Source organism: Ceratotherium simum, chromosome 13 (assembly GCF_057802395.1).
Source record: "Ceratotherium simum simum isolate JZ-2026a chromosome 13, ASM5780239v1, whole genome shotgun sequence".
NCBI lineage: Eukaryota > Metazoa > Chordata > Mammalia > Perissodactyla > Rhinocerotidae > Ceratotherium > Ceratotherium simum.
Window position 1 is genome coordinate 29,927,439 of NC_141912.1, and position 14,668 is coordinate 29,942,106.

Genomic DNA, 14,668 nt, shown 5'->3' on the forward strand with positions numbered 1-14,668 from the left:
ATATATGCAGAAAAAAGCATTTGACAGAATTCAACATCCATTTATGATAAAAACTCTCAACAAAGCAAGTACCTCAATATAATAAAAACTGTATGTGACAAACCCACAGCTAACATCATACTTAACAGTAAAGGTGAGAGCTTTTTCTCTCAGAGCAGGAACAAAACAAAGATGCCACTCTCACCACTTTTATTCAATATAGTATTGGAAGTCCTAGCTAGAGCAATTAGGCAAAAAAAAAAAAAGAAATAAAAGGAAATCAAATTAGAAAGGAGGAAGTAAACTGTCATTATTTGCAGAGGATATAAAATTACATATAGAAAACCCTAAAGACACCACGAAAAAACTGTTAGAACTAATAAATGAATTCAGACAAGTTGCAGTATACAAAATCAATACACAAAAATCTGTTGAATTTCTATACACTGATAAACTATCAGAAAGAGAAATTTTAAAAAATGTCCCATTATACCTGAATCAAAAAGAATAAAATACCTAGGACTAATTTAACCAAAGTGGTGAAAGACTTGGATACTGAAAACTACAAGACACTAATGAAAGAAATTGAAGAAGGCCCAAATAAATTGAAAGATATTTCATGCTCATGGGTTGTAAGAATTTATATTGGTAAAATATCCATACTACCCAAAGCAATCTACAGATTCCATGCAATGCCTATCAAAATTTCAAGGACATTTTTCACAGAAATAGAAGAAACAATCCTAAAATTTCTACGAAACCACAAAGACCCTGAATAGCCAAAGCAATCTTGAGAAAGAAGAACTAAGCTGGAGGCATCACACTCCCTGATTTCAAACTATATTACAAAACTATAGTAATCAAAACACTATGGTATTAGCATAAAAACAGACACATAGATCAATGGAACAGAATACAGAGCCCAGAAATAAACCCACCTATATGCGGTCAATTCATTTATAACAAAAGATCCAAGACTATACAATGGGGAAAGGACAGTCTCTTCAATAAATGGTATTGGGAAAACTGGACAACCATATGCAAAAGAATGAAAATGAACCACTACATTACACCATACACAAAAATAACTTAAAATGGATTAAAGACTTTAACTAAGACCTGAAACCATAAAACTCCTAGAAGAAAACATAGGCAGTAAGCTCCTTAACATAGACCTTGATGACTTTTAAAATCTGACACCAAAGGCAAAAGCAACAAAAGCAATAATAAAAAAGTGGGACTACCTCAAACTAAAAACTTCTGCACAGCAAAGAAAATTGTCAAGAAAATGAAAAGGCATCCTAATGAATTGAAGAAAATATTTGCAAATCATACATCTAGTAAGGGGTTAATATCAAAAATATATAGAGGGCCGGCCTGGTGGCATAGTGATTAAGTTCGTGCACTTTGCTATGGCGGCCTGGGGTTCATGGGTTTGGATCTCGGACACGAACCTACACACTGCTCATCAAGCCATGCTGTGGTGGCATTCCATATACAAAGTAGAGGAACACTGGCACAGATGTTAGCTCAGGGACAATCTTCCTCAACCAAAAAGAGGAAGATTGGCAACAGATGTTAGCTCAGGGTGAACCTTCCTCATCAATATATGTGTTTATATATATATACGTATATATATATAAACTTTATATATATATACACACATATATATATAAAGAACTCATACAACTCAATAGCAAGGAAACAAACAATCCGATTAAAAAATGGGCAGAAGATCTGAAAGACATTTTCCCAAACAAGTCATGCATATGGCCAAAAGGTACATGAAAAGGCGCTCAACATCATTAATTATTAGGGAAATGCAAATCAAAACCACAGTGAATGGGCCGGCCCTGTGGCTTGGTGGTTAAGTGCGCGTGCTGCGATGCTGGTGGCCCGGGTTCAGATCCCGGGTGTGCATCGAGGCACCACTTCTCCGTCCATCCTGAGGCCGAGTCCCACATACAGCAACTAGAAGGATGTGCAGCTATGACATACAACTATCTACTGGGGCTTTGGGGGGAAAAAATAAAATAAATAAAATCTTTAAAAAAAAAAAAAAAAACCACAGTGAAATATCACCTCACACCTCTTAGCATGGCTATTATCCAAAAGACAAGAAATAAAAAATGTTGGCGAGGATGTGGAGAAAAGGGAATCTGCACTGTTGGTGGGCATGTAAATTGGTTCAGCCACTATGGAAAACAGTATGGAGTTACCTCTAAAAAATAAAAATAAAACTACCATATGATCCAGCAATTCCACTTCTGGGTATTTATTTGAAGAAAACAAAAACACTAACTCAAAAACGTATGTGCACCTCCGTATTCACTGCGGCATTATTTACTATAGCCAAGAAATGGAAATATTCTAAATGTCCATCAATGAATGAATGGATAAAGAAATTGTGGTGTATATATACAATGGAATGTTTTTCAGCCATAAAAAAGAATAACATTTTGCCGTTTGTGACAACATTCATGGACCTTGAGGGCACTATGTTCAGTAAAAAAAAGTCAGACAGAACAAGACAAATACCGTATGATGTCTCTTATACGTGGAATCAGAAAAAAACAACAAAAACTTAACTCACGGATACAAAGAACATATTGATGGTTGCCAGAGGCAGGAGTGGAGAGTGGTAAAACTGAAGAAGGGGGTCAAAGGTAAAAAATTCTTTTTAAATTTTTAAAAAATTTTTAAATGCACAACATTACAAAAATATTTTAAATTCTATCTAAGGATTTAAATTAAACATGAATAAAAGTAGCAAGATACAACATGAAAATATGAGATAAACATTGTAAACATGTTATTTATATGAAAATAAAACCACAAATTCAATATACTTTAAAGAAAATTCCATAGGAATTTTGTGAGGACTGCAACAAACTGATTCTAAAATTTATATTAAAGAATAAACGTCCATAAATGGATAACATAATTTTGCAAAAGAAGATTGATTGCATTCAATCTAAAAATTAATAAACTATAATGAAGTAATATTCATGAAAAGACAGTAGTTTACTGGCACAAGAAGAAACAGATAAATCAACGGAACCTAACTGTCATGCTGCAAGAAGCCAACACACAAGGAGATGTTGTAGATGTTGCAGTTTGTAGATGTTGCAGTTGCCCAGCTGAGTTGTAGCCAAATCCAGAATCAATTGCCAATCATGTGGCTGAGCCGTTTTGGACTTCCAACTCAACTTAGTTGAGTCTTCAGATTACTGTAACCACAGCTGACACCCGCCTGTAACTACATAAATCATGTGGCTGAGCCGTTTTGGACTTCCAACTCAACTTAGTTGAGTCTTCAGATTACTGTAACCACAGCTGACACCCGCCTGTAACTACATAAGGGACCTCAAGCAAGAATCACCCATCTGCACTCACTAGAGAGAGAATAATAAAATGTCATTTTAAGCCACAAAGTTTGTTATGCAGCAATAGACAACGCAGATAGAGAAACAATGCTTAAGGGCATTATGGTCAATACCATATAAGTGTCCCATCCTGGACATACTGTCTATGAGTTCCAAATTCCTGCTGAAATTGTTGATTAATAAAATTTGTAATATTACTTAAATACTCAGGAGAGAAAGTTTTTCTTGTGTGTCTGTATCTAGAGGAAAAAAAGCCAAGTGTAGAAAAAATATAAATTTCCTTAACTTTAGAGAATCCAACTTAATTTCTCTTCCTGGCTCATTTCTATTAGAGTGATGGGAAAAAACCTCCATTTTTTCCTGAGTTACACTTGAGTTCAGGATGTCATATAATATCCAAACATTTAGGAGAACTACGTGGCTGTCAACGTTTTCTGGCTATTTTGGGGTCCACTAACATGCTCTAATTTCCCATGCAAGTAAAGTGATGCCCAAGGTGATGCAACAAAGGCTTTACATCATACGGAGCAAGAAATGCTGATGTCCAAGCTGGATTTCTAAAAGAGAGAGGCACATGAGATCTAATTACTACTATCTGTTGGCTACTGGAGTGCTCCAAAGAATTTCCGATGAAGATTAGTCTATGTTTTATAGACTACAGTAATACAATAATTGACCGAATGGATCATGAAAAGCTACAGGCTGCCTTGAAAGAAATGGGGGTGTCTCAGCCGTTGATTGTCCTGATACATAACCTGTATTGGTGAAAAGAACCCACTGTCAGGATAGAATATGGAGAGATGGAATGGTTTTCTATAGGAGAAGTGTCAGACAAGGGGGCATTATTCAATGCTTATCAAATACTGGAAACATCTCAAGTGTCCATCAGCAATAGAAAATATAGTCTATCAAAGCATAGTCATTTAAAAATTGTAATATAGTCATATAATGGCACACACTGTAGCAAAGTGAATAAGGTACACATGCATGCAGCATGTATGAATCTTAAATACATAATTTTGAAGGAAAAAATCCCAGACCCAAAATACTACATATTGCATGATTCTATTCACATAAAGTCTACAAGCCTAAAAAAAACCATTTAGTGATTAATACTTAGAACCTAAAAATTGTAAACAGCAGCATAGATACTGTTACCATATGGCAGTGTTCTATTTCTTGACTAGGTGAAGGTACATACGTGTCTGGGTTATAACAATTTGTTAAAATACATATTTATGGTTTACACACTTTCTTGTAAGTGTAATATATTTCACAAAAATTAGGCTTAATAAGTGAAAATCTCTACGTGTTGATATGAGAAGCTATCTACAACACAATGTTAAAGCATATTGTATAAAAAGGAGAAGAAATATAAGAAAAATATTTTTAATGACTTTATTCATTTATTTATTATTTTTTGGTGAGGAAGATTAGCCCTGAGCTAACATCTGTTGCCAATCTTCCTCTTTTTCCTGAGGAAGATTGACCCTGGGCCAACATCCATGCCCATCTTCCTCTACTTTATATGTGGGATGCCTGCCACAGCATGGCTTGATAAGTGGTGGATAGATAGGTCCATGCCCAGGATCCAAACCTATGAACCCCGGGCTGCTGAAGCGGAGCGCATGAACTTAACCACGATGCCACCGGGCCGGGCCCTAAGAAAAAATATTTTGCTGGCCTGTATTTGCATAAATTAACTTTGTAAGGAATAAAAACAAATTAATAATAGTGGTCATCTTTCAGTAAGAGGATGGAAATTAGGCAAATGTTGGAGAGGAGTGAAAAGAATACTTTTTACCACATATATTGTTTTTTACTATTTTTTTTTTTTTTTTTTTTGGTGAGGAAGACTATCCCTGAGCTCACATCCAAAGCCAATTCTCCTATTATTGCTGAGGAAGATTGGGCCTTGGGCTAACATCTGTGCCAATTCTTCTCTACTTTATATGTGGGATGCCTGCCAGAGCATGGCTTGATAAGGGGTATGTAGGTCCACGCCCAGGATCCAAACCTGCGAACCGTGGGCTGCTGAAGCAGAGCTCACAAACTTAACCACTACACCACTGGGAAGGCCCCTTTTGTTACTTTTAACTACATAAATGTATCAAACACCAAAAATAATCATTTCAAAGATCTCGTTACATACAGTAACAAATTTTTGTAGTTGTGGTTATCTAAATAGGTCTGTCTTTAATTTTCCTATTAATATTAAAAAGTGACATACACACCACCATTCCAGCATTACAATATTCTGTATCTGTCTAGGTATTTACCTTTATCAGTGAGTTTTAAATTTTAATATACTTTTGTATTGTTGTTTAAGTCCTTTCTCTTCAACTGGTAAAACTCCTTTTAGCACTTCTTATAAGACAGGTCTAAAGGTGACAAATTCCCTCAGCTTTTGATTGGGAAACTCTTTAGCTCTCCTTCATTTTTGAAGGACCATCTTACTAAGAATAGCATTCTTGGTTGCTAGATTTTTTTCTTTCATCACTTTGAATACATCTTCACTTTCTCTTCTTTGTAAGATTTCTGCTGAAAATTTAACTGGTAGTCTTATGTAGACTCCTGTGTACATAAAGAGTCATTTTTTCCTTGCTGTTTTAAAAATTTTACTTTTCTTTAATTTTGACAATTTGATTATAATGTGTTTTAGTGCAGACTTCTTTGGATTAACCTTATTTGATATATTTTGGGCTTCATGAATCTGGATGTCCATCTCCCTCCTAAGATTTAGGAATTTTTCAGCCATTATTTCTTTAATAAGCTTTCTGCCTCTTTTTTTCTCTGTTCCCCTTGTAGGACTCCCGTAATTTGTCTATGGCTTTGCTTGATGATTTCCAGTAAATATATTAGATCTTCTTCATTATTTTTTGTTCTCTTTTCTTTCTGCTTCTCTGACTGGATATTTTCAACTGACCTATCTTCAAGTTCACTGGTTCTTTTTTCTGTTGACCAAGTCTGCTACTGAAGTTCTCTATTGAATTTTTTAGTTCAGTTATTGAATCCTTCAGCTCCAAAATTTGTTTGGTTCTTTTCTGTTTTTTCTTTCTTTGTTGAACTTATCCTTTTGTTCATGTATTGTTTTCCTGATTTCATTTAGTTGTCTCTCTGTGTTCTCTTGTAAGTCTTTACACTTCTTTAAAATGATTATTTTTAATTATTTATCAAGGAATCCTCATTTCTTTAGAGTCAGTTACTGGAGATTCATTTTGTTACTTGGTTGTGTCATAAATCTCTGATTCTTCATGTTCATTGTAGTTTTCATTAGTGTCTGTGCATTTGCAGAAACAGCCCCATCTCCCAGTCCTTACAATGTAGTTTTGACAGAGAAAAACTTCCATTGATCAGCCAGTTCTACATTCTGGGAGCCTCTCAAAACATTTCTATGGATGTGCCTATCCAATCCTCTCAATCAATCCTAGGGGAGAGGGATCAGAGTTTTACTTTCTTTCCCAATCTGACAGAGCTGCACTAGCCATAGTAGGCCACCTGCCTGCTTTGCCTGGGGCAGTTGTCTTGAACTTGACATGTTGGATACTCATTCCACTCCTCTCCCTCTTGAGGGAAAAGTCTCAGGATTGTTTGCCTTGTCCTAATATTGCAGATCCATACTGGCCTCAATAAGCTGCCCACCCCTTTTCCCAAAGGCAGAACACTGAAACGCAGAATTATTTAACGCATGCTCCATTTTTCTCTCTCCTTTCTGGGGGACAAGTCCCAGGATTGTGAGCCTTCTCCCAGTCTCACAGAGCCGTGATGGCTGCAGTAAGTCTTCTTCCCCTTCTACGTGTTCTTACCTGCCTCTGACTGTCCAAACTATGATGGTTTGCTCAGTGCTCTGGGTTTAGTGTGACAAAAACAGGCCCCTTAGGTTGTACCTCAAAAGGCTGGCAACACTGGATACATGCTCCACTCTCTTTCTTCTGAGGGAAGAGTCAGGGACTGAGTCTAATTTCTTCAGTTGTGCCAACTTGAGGGACAGTCTGATGGATGTAAGGTGAATATGTTCTTCTAACTCATTTCAATGTGGCTATTCTCACTTTTGTGATCATCTAGGGTACTGAAAATTATTAACTGTGTTCTAGAACTCTCATAAAGATATTTAGTTTCATACATCATTTTTAAGTTGGTATTTCTGTGGGGAATGAAGTCTAGGACTAGCTATTCTGCCTTCTTGCTTATGTGACACCCCATGCATTAACTTTAAAGTTAACAGGCATCAATGACAATGAAAAATGGGAGGTAAGAAAAGTCTGTTACTTATTTACTGAATAGAAGAGGTAAGAATTGAACCAAGGTCTATTACCCTCCAAAACACATAGTTATTTCAGTAAATTCTGGGTCTTTGAAATGTCTTTCAGAGAAGTTGATGGGAGAGATTGGCCTCTCATGTGTACAACCATTCAGGGGAAGTACTGCACAGGGAAGAGGGAAACTGACCATTTAATAATTTAACAAATATTTATTTAGCACCTTTGTTTGTCAGTTACTGTTCTAGGCATTGGGACTAGAGAAAGAAAACAGATGAAGATTACATTCCAGTGGAGAAGACACAAAATAGTAGTGATTAGTGTTAAGGACAAAGTCAAGTACACTGAAGGAAATAAAGAGTCATTGGTGAAAGGTGTCACTTGAGAGGGAAAAGGTCACAAAATTTTTCTCAGGGGAGGTGACACTTGAACAGACACCTGACTGGGGGAGTGAGTCAGGGCAGAGGAAATATGAATGAGGTTGGCCTGTGAGACAAACAGCAAGAAGGTCAGAGTGGCTGGAATGAACCGAGATAAGGGGACAGTGGTAGTAGACAAAGTCAGAGAAGTGAGCAGAAGCCAGATCATATAGACTATAGAGCTGTGTAGGCTAAAGTGAGCAGTTGGGATTTTATACTGAGAATGATGGGAAAAAATTATCAGACCTTCTGATCTTTACTATTTATGGGGTTTTCTGGATTTCTCCAGGAGGAAAAACAAGATCTGTGGGAAATAACATTATTTAATAATACCAGAAGCCACTCAAGATGATTCTAAAGTAGCTTGCCTTTAATGAAACAAAGAGAGCAAGGGGAGAAAATAAAGACTAATGTAGAAAAGATCTGCTCAAGGAGATAACAATCAGTGTTGAACTTCAGAATAAGAAGGCATGATTTCTTCAGCACTACTGCTGGTACTGTTTGTGTAAAAGAAAGTTCCAAGAGGCAGTGCATGTGTGTGCATGATTTGTTTGAATTAGGGTATAGACTGGAGAGGTATGACAAGAAAGATGGTAAGAATATTGCACTCACTGCTGTCCCAATAAATATTTTTATCACTCGTGATAGGGAGGAGTAAAAGGTATTTTCATGTTCGTAATCTAGTGTGAATCACAGGAACACCTATAACGCTGCTCTTTTATTGGGTCAAAGATAGAATCCTGACACAGCACCCTGGTTGTACCACCTTTCTGTTTTATATTTCATACAAGTTTGAATCTAATTTCTTAAACTCTCTTTTCTCTACAGAAAGACCTCATGACTAAGACTTCCGCAAACAACATTACCTTGAACATGCATGTGATTCTGTTGGGATTAGGGGACCTCAAGGATTCTGGCACTCCAGAGTGAACCCTGTTCCTTAGTGTCTATGGTGCCACCTTGCTGGGAAATCAGAGTCTTGTACTTGTGGTTCGGTCCTCACCCTATCTGTGCATCCCGATGTACTTTCTCTGCCACCTTTCTCGCCTGGAGCTCATTTATACCACCAATGTTGCCCCCAATTGCTCATATACTTCCTTAAAATTGGAGGTACTATTTCTTTAAAGACTTGATTAACCCAGATTTATGCATTTCCTTCCTTGGCTACAGTGGAGTGCATCCTCTGCTGTGGTGCCCTGAGACTGCTACCTGGCCTTCTGCAGTCCCCTGCAGTATCAAATTATCGTGAGTGGACAGGCATGCATCTATATGTCTATGGGCTTCTAAATCAATGGCCTTGTCTTTGTCAGTGTCATTCTCCTCCTTCTGAACAGTTGGACCTTCTGTGGTTCACATGTCATTAACACTTCTTTTATGACTTTTTTTCTGCTGTTAAAGATGTCATGCTGAAACACCAAGATGCTGGAGAAAGTGATCTTTGCTTTTTCTTTTCTGTGCCTCTCCCCATTCTTGGGGACTCTAGCATTGTATGCCAGCATTCCAACAACTGTCCTGAGAATCTCCTCAGTTACTGGATGTCTAAAGCCTTCTCCACTTTCTCCTCCCATCTCATTTTAGTGTCAATCTTCTATGGGATACTTATCAGTGCTCACATGTTGCCACCTTTAGAAGACACCATAAACCTTAACCAAGATTTCTCCCTATTATACACCACTTTCATTCTCATGCTGAACCCTCTAGTACAGAGCTTAATACATGAAGGGGTAAAGACGTGACAGGGTAAAATGCTCAGCTACTCTTCTGACTTCTAGCTCTGGGTGGTAGCAGTGATATTGAAAGTATCACTTAAATCTTCAATGTCATCTTTTCAGGTTTGATTCATCTTGATGGGGCTATGATACTTTATATCTGATCTGTCAGTTGCAGAAGACCAGAATCTTGATAACCATATCACCTATAATCAGAATCTTAGACAACTGCTTCATATTTTTGGAACTCTGTAAACCCAGTTTGTGCCAGAATAGCAGAACACTTATTTTAATTTCATTATATACTTTTTCAGGGGCCAGAACACTCAAAAATTCTGTCAATTTCTTGCCCTTTTAAAATAAATGCAATGATAAATTAGTAATAACAAATTACAAAATAAATTGGTAGGTACAAAATCAAGTGATATAGCATTATAGAAAAGCTTATTCTTACTCCATTCTAGAATTTTCCTTTCTAGAAGCCACACTTTTTGTGTTCCCTTGATGTTTTCTCTTTCCCATGAGTCATGCTGGAGACATTGGCAAAATCTACCACTCCAGCTCTCCAAAATACAAGTACATGAAAAATACACCCAACTTGATAATTCCTGTGATCATTTTGAAAAGTTTCTGTAAGCTGTTACAATTACAAGGATGCCCTATTATATTTTCTTGATTACATCTAGGGTGGCTGCTTCCTGGTAGCCCAAAGAGTCATATTTATCACCTTAGGAAATTCTCTCCATATTCGATATCGGATGGATTATTGTTGGCCAAACTCCCTGAAGTCCAAATTTCTTGTACAGTATTTACATCCACTTAACTTTCAATCACAGAAGGTTGCTTTTCCACAATCAGTAAACTTTACAGTATGCAAGTTTTTTAATTGGCTGAGATGTCAGGTTAGACTGCAAGACAGACTGAAGACTGAGACAAATAAATCTAATTCTATGACACAACCTCACTGAAGGGGAGGAGTGGAAAAGCTGACATAAGCAATTTTGGGAAAAAGTGTTTTGACTGGATGCTGTAACACTAAAGGCAAAAATAACTGTGCAAAAACACTGCACTTCAGTTGATACAATTGTTTCTCACAGGAATATATGTTAGCAATCCAGAGATATTTTACATGTGTAATTGGATTGCATACAAAAACAAATACATTGTGGATGATGTGAGCCAAGACAGTCAGCTTTAGAGAAAGAAATTATAAATAAGCAAGGGGAGAGGGGCTAGAATAAGCCCTGTGGTGCTGGATTAAAGTCAGAGACATCGGGCCGGCCCAGTGGCGCAGCGGTTAAGTGCCCACGCTCCGCTTCAGTGGGCCAGGGTTCGCAGGCCTGGATCCCAGGAGCGCACAGACGCACCGCTTGTCAAGCCGTGCTGTGGTGATGTCCCATATAAAGTAGAGGATGATGGGCACAGATGTTAGCCCAGGGCCAGTCTTCCTCAGCAAAAAAAAAAGAAGATTGGCATCGGATGTTAGCTCAGGGCTGATCTTCCTCACACACAAAAAAAAATAAAGTCAGAGACGTCAGTATAAACTCATGTTTATATTAATATGTATACAGATATACAAATATAGAGAGATATACATGTAAATATGGGGTATTATGTGTACATATATTTCCTAGATCTGTCTGCTGAGAGGGCCTAGAAACAAGGACACAGCCAGAAGCACCCTAGGCTGTTGGGTGCTATTCTTAGCACCCAGATGTTGGCTTCTAAATACCACTCCCAAACAAAAGAAATCAGTGTTCCTTGGAGAATTGATTGATTCTAGACCTGGGGCAGGGAAAATACAGGATGTGCGTGGAGCATATTGTAGTGCCAGAAAGTAAGAAAGGGTTCAAAAGAAATGATGAGGTCATATCAAAAGTTCACAGAAGCCAACTTGAAAAAGTTCCCAATGTCCAAAACTGGAACAATTTGAGCAAGAAAATAAATAACAATATTATTGGATAACTACCTAAAGGACAACATAAATTTTGAGTCCATACTGAGCAAATAAATTACTGAATAAACAAATTGATGTGGAAGAGGAGACAAATCTTCCATAGAGAAGAATTCAAATTAATAAATGTAGAGGAAATGAGGAAAATAGAAAACCAGCATGAGAATACCAGAGTAATACTTACTGCAAGCAAGCTTCATTAATGAATGCTAAAATTAGTGGGTAAAAATTAAGACAAAACAGGATATCTACATAGCCTCAACACATTTTTCCTAGTTACCATGGCAGTTTTAACATACGTTCAAAATTTCTTTCATTCTCCCTGTTCAAGGAGATGGAACTTAATTCCATCCCCAACACGCCCTTGATTGTGGGATGGGCTTAGTGCATAATTTTCAAAAAACAGAGAACAAAAGGGAAAATAATACCTTCACAGGGGGACACCTGGCAGACACCACAGAAACCAAGTTACCAAGGTTAGCAACGCCAGTAATAAGTCATGTTTATATCATGTATTCGTGATATGATGCGGGTAGAAGAGCACCTCACTTCTGAGGCAGTCTTTCAAAGAATTCACAACCCCAGTCTAATCATGAGAAAACATCAGACCAACCAAAATTGAGGGACAATCTATGAAGTATTTGAACAGTACTCCTCAAACTTGTCAAGGAGATAAAAAAAAAAAAAAAAAAAAAGACCAAGAAGGTATCACCAAGATGAGAGGGCAAGGAGATATGACAACTAAATGCAGTTCTGTATCCTGGATTAGATCCTAGAACAAAAAAAGGATATTACTCAATAAACTAGTGCAATCTGAATAAAGTCTATAATTAATAGTATTCTAGTCATCTTAATTTTTGGTTTTAACAAATGTACCTTGGTTTTGTAAGATGTTAACTTTAGGGGAAGCCGGGTAAAGGGTATATGAGAACTCTCTACACTACCTTGGCATCTATATTATACATGTAAAATTATTTCAATGTGTAAAATTTTAAAACAATATTTTCAATAGCAGCAAAAAATATTAAATGTTTTTTAAGTACTCTTAAAATATGTGCAAAGGCTTAACATTAAAATGCAAAATATTAATCAAATCTTGGACTTCCTGGGTTAAAACACCCATCTCATATTTTCAATCTTTATTATTTTTAATAACAAATGTGTTGAGATATAATTCACATACATAAAGCTCACTGCTTAAAGTGTATAATTCACTGGTTTGTATTATATTCACAGAGTTTTGCGACCATATAACCATCTAATTCCAGAACATATTGTTACCCCCCAAAAATCCTGTACCCATTGGTGGACATTCCCCGTTCTCCTCTCCTCTCAGCCCTAGGGAACCACTTTTCGTCTTTATTGATTTGCCTATCCTGGACATTTCATATAAGCAGAATTATACAGTATATGATCTTTGTGACTGGTTTCTTTCACTTAGAATAATGTTTTGTAATTCATCTCATATTATATCAACTATCAGTATTTCATTCATTTTAATTTCCAAATAATATTTCATTGTATAGATATACCACATTGTTCAGTCTCTTCAACAATTGATGGGCATTGGGACTGTTTCCACTTTGGAACTATTGTGAATAAGACTGCTATGAACATTCCTGTACTCATCTTTATTGGGAGACCAGGGCTGTGTGGAGACTCTGCAATCCACATTTCTGCCTTGCCAACTGGTTTACTAAATTCTAGCAAAAGGGGATGATACTAGGAATTGGAAGGTTGGGGAGGGGGTGAGTGATTTTCTCCTGCCTGTTTCGTTTCCTGTGGGCTTCTTCTCTGTTTCCTGTGAGCATCACCACAGCATTGTTTCTTTACCCTGGAGGTGACAGTTCCTTCTGATAGCAGAAATTGATTTCAGTTTTTGGTTTTCCAATACTTGCAGAGATTCTAAGCTTCAACTTAGACTTCTTTGGGTTTCAACACAAAGAAGCTTTGAAAAAAAAACAGTGCATCCACTCAGCCTTTAGTTGTCCCCTCTCAAATCAATAAACTCCCCTAGAGAAAAGCAGGTCCAAGCACAATTCTTATCTCCCTGAGCCTCCAAATACTTCCAGATCTGGTCAGATAATTTTTTACTACTTGTTTCCACTCTGATGCTTCAGGCAGTTGTGTTATGTGGTCCAAAATACCTATACCATCATCCCCATCCCTTTGTTTTGAATAATGGCATTTGCTTCTCTGTGAAAATGAGGTGACCCTATGATATGTGGCTTCTGGCTGTCAGCCAGTCTTGTTTCCTACATTACACTTTCTTCCATTTGGGGGAGATTGGCCAACCCTAGCTTTAGGTAATGTCACACTGTCAGTCCACTGTTCCCTGATCAAAATAGTCTCTGATGATTTTAGATAAAGTATCTCTACCTTCAATTAAACTGGCACATAATTCATAATTTGTGTATTGTTTTCAGTATGCAGAGATGGAATTTTCAAGCTGATAAATTTAAATTCTGCATGCTCATTTGCACAAAACTCTTTCAAGGTACAGGAGGGATCCTGGAAATAAGTTTCTATGTTCATATGTTTTTGTAAAATTCACAAAATTATAATCTTTTTGTATTCTTTTTCTTAAAAGAGTCCCTAAAATTGTGTCATCTTCAGGCCCTACAAAACCTGAATCTACCCCTGACAACAGCTTAAGAAACAGATGAGACCTAGGTTCATATCTTACCTTTTCCTCTTGATAAGTATGTTAACTTGGACAGATTGCCTTACTTATTTGAGGCTTGCTTTCATTGCCTTTAAAAAGAAGAGAATAGTGTGTCATTCAAAAGGCTGCTACAGTATTAGATTAAACAATATGTGTAAAGTACCTGACAGCAGTCGTTAGAAAAAAAATTATTAATCCACTACTTCTTCCCTAGGACCCAATTTGTGAATCTCTCTACCCTCAAAGCCAATATATCTTTCCTGGTATCACATTTAATCCAATCATGCTACAATTTGA

General features: G+C 37.0%; 1 long non-coding RNA gene across 4 annotated transcripts in view; it reads right to left on the bottom strand.

Annotated features, from left to right (window-relative positions):
* Positions 1–14,668, bottom strand: part of LOC147915629 (uncharacterized) — a 135,600-nt gene that overhangs the window by 89,368 nt on the left and 31,564 nt on the right. For all 4 annotated transcript variants that reach the window (XR_015554056.1, XR_015554053.1, XR_015554055.1 and 1 more), the window contains exon 2: positions 14,393–14,460. This is a non-coding gene — a long non-coding RNA (uncharacterized LOC147915629). The remainder of the gene's footprint in view (positions 1–14,392; positions 14,461–14,668) is intronic.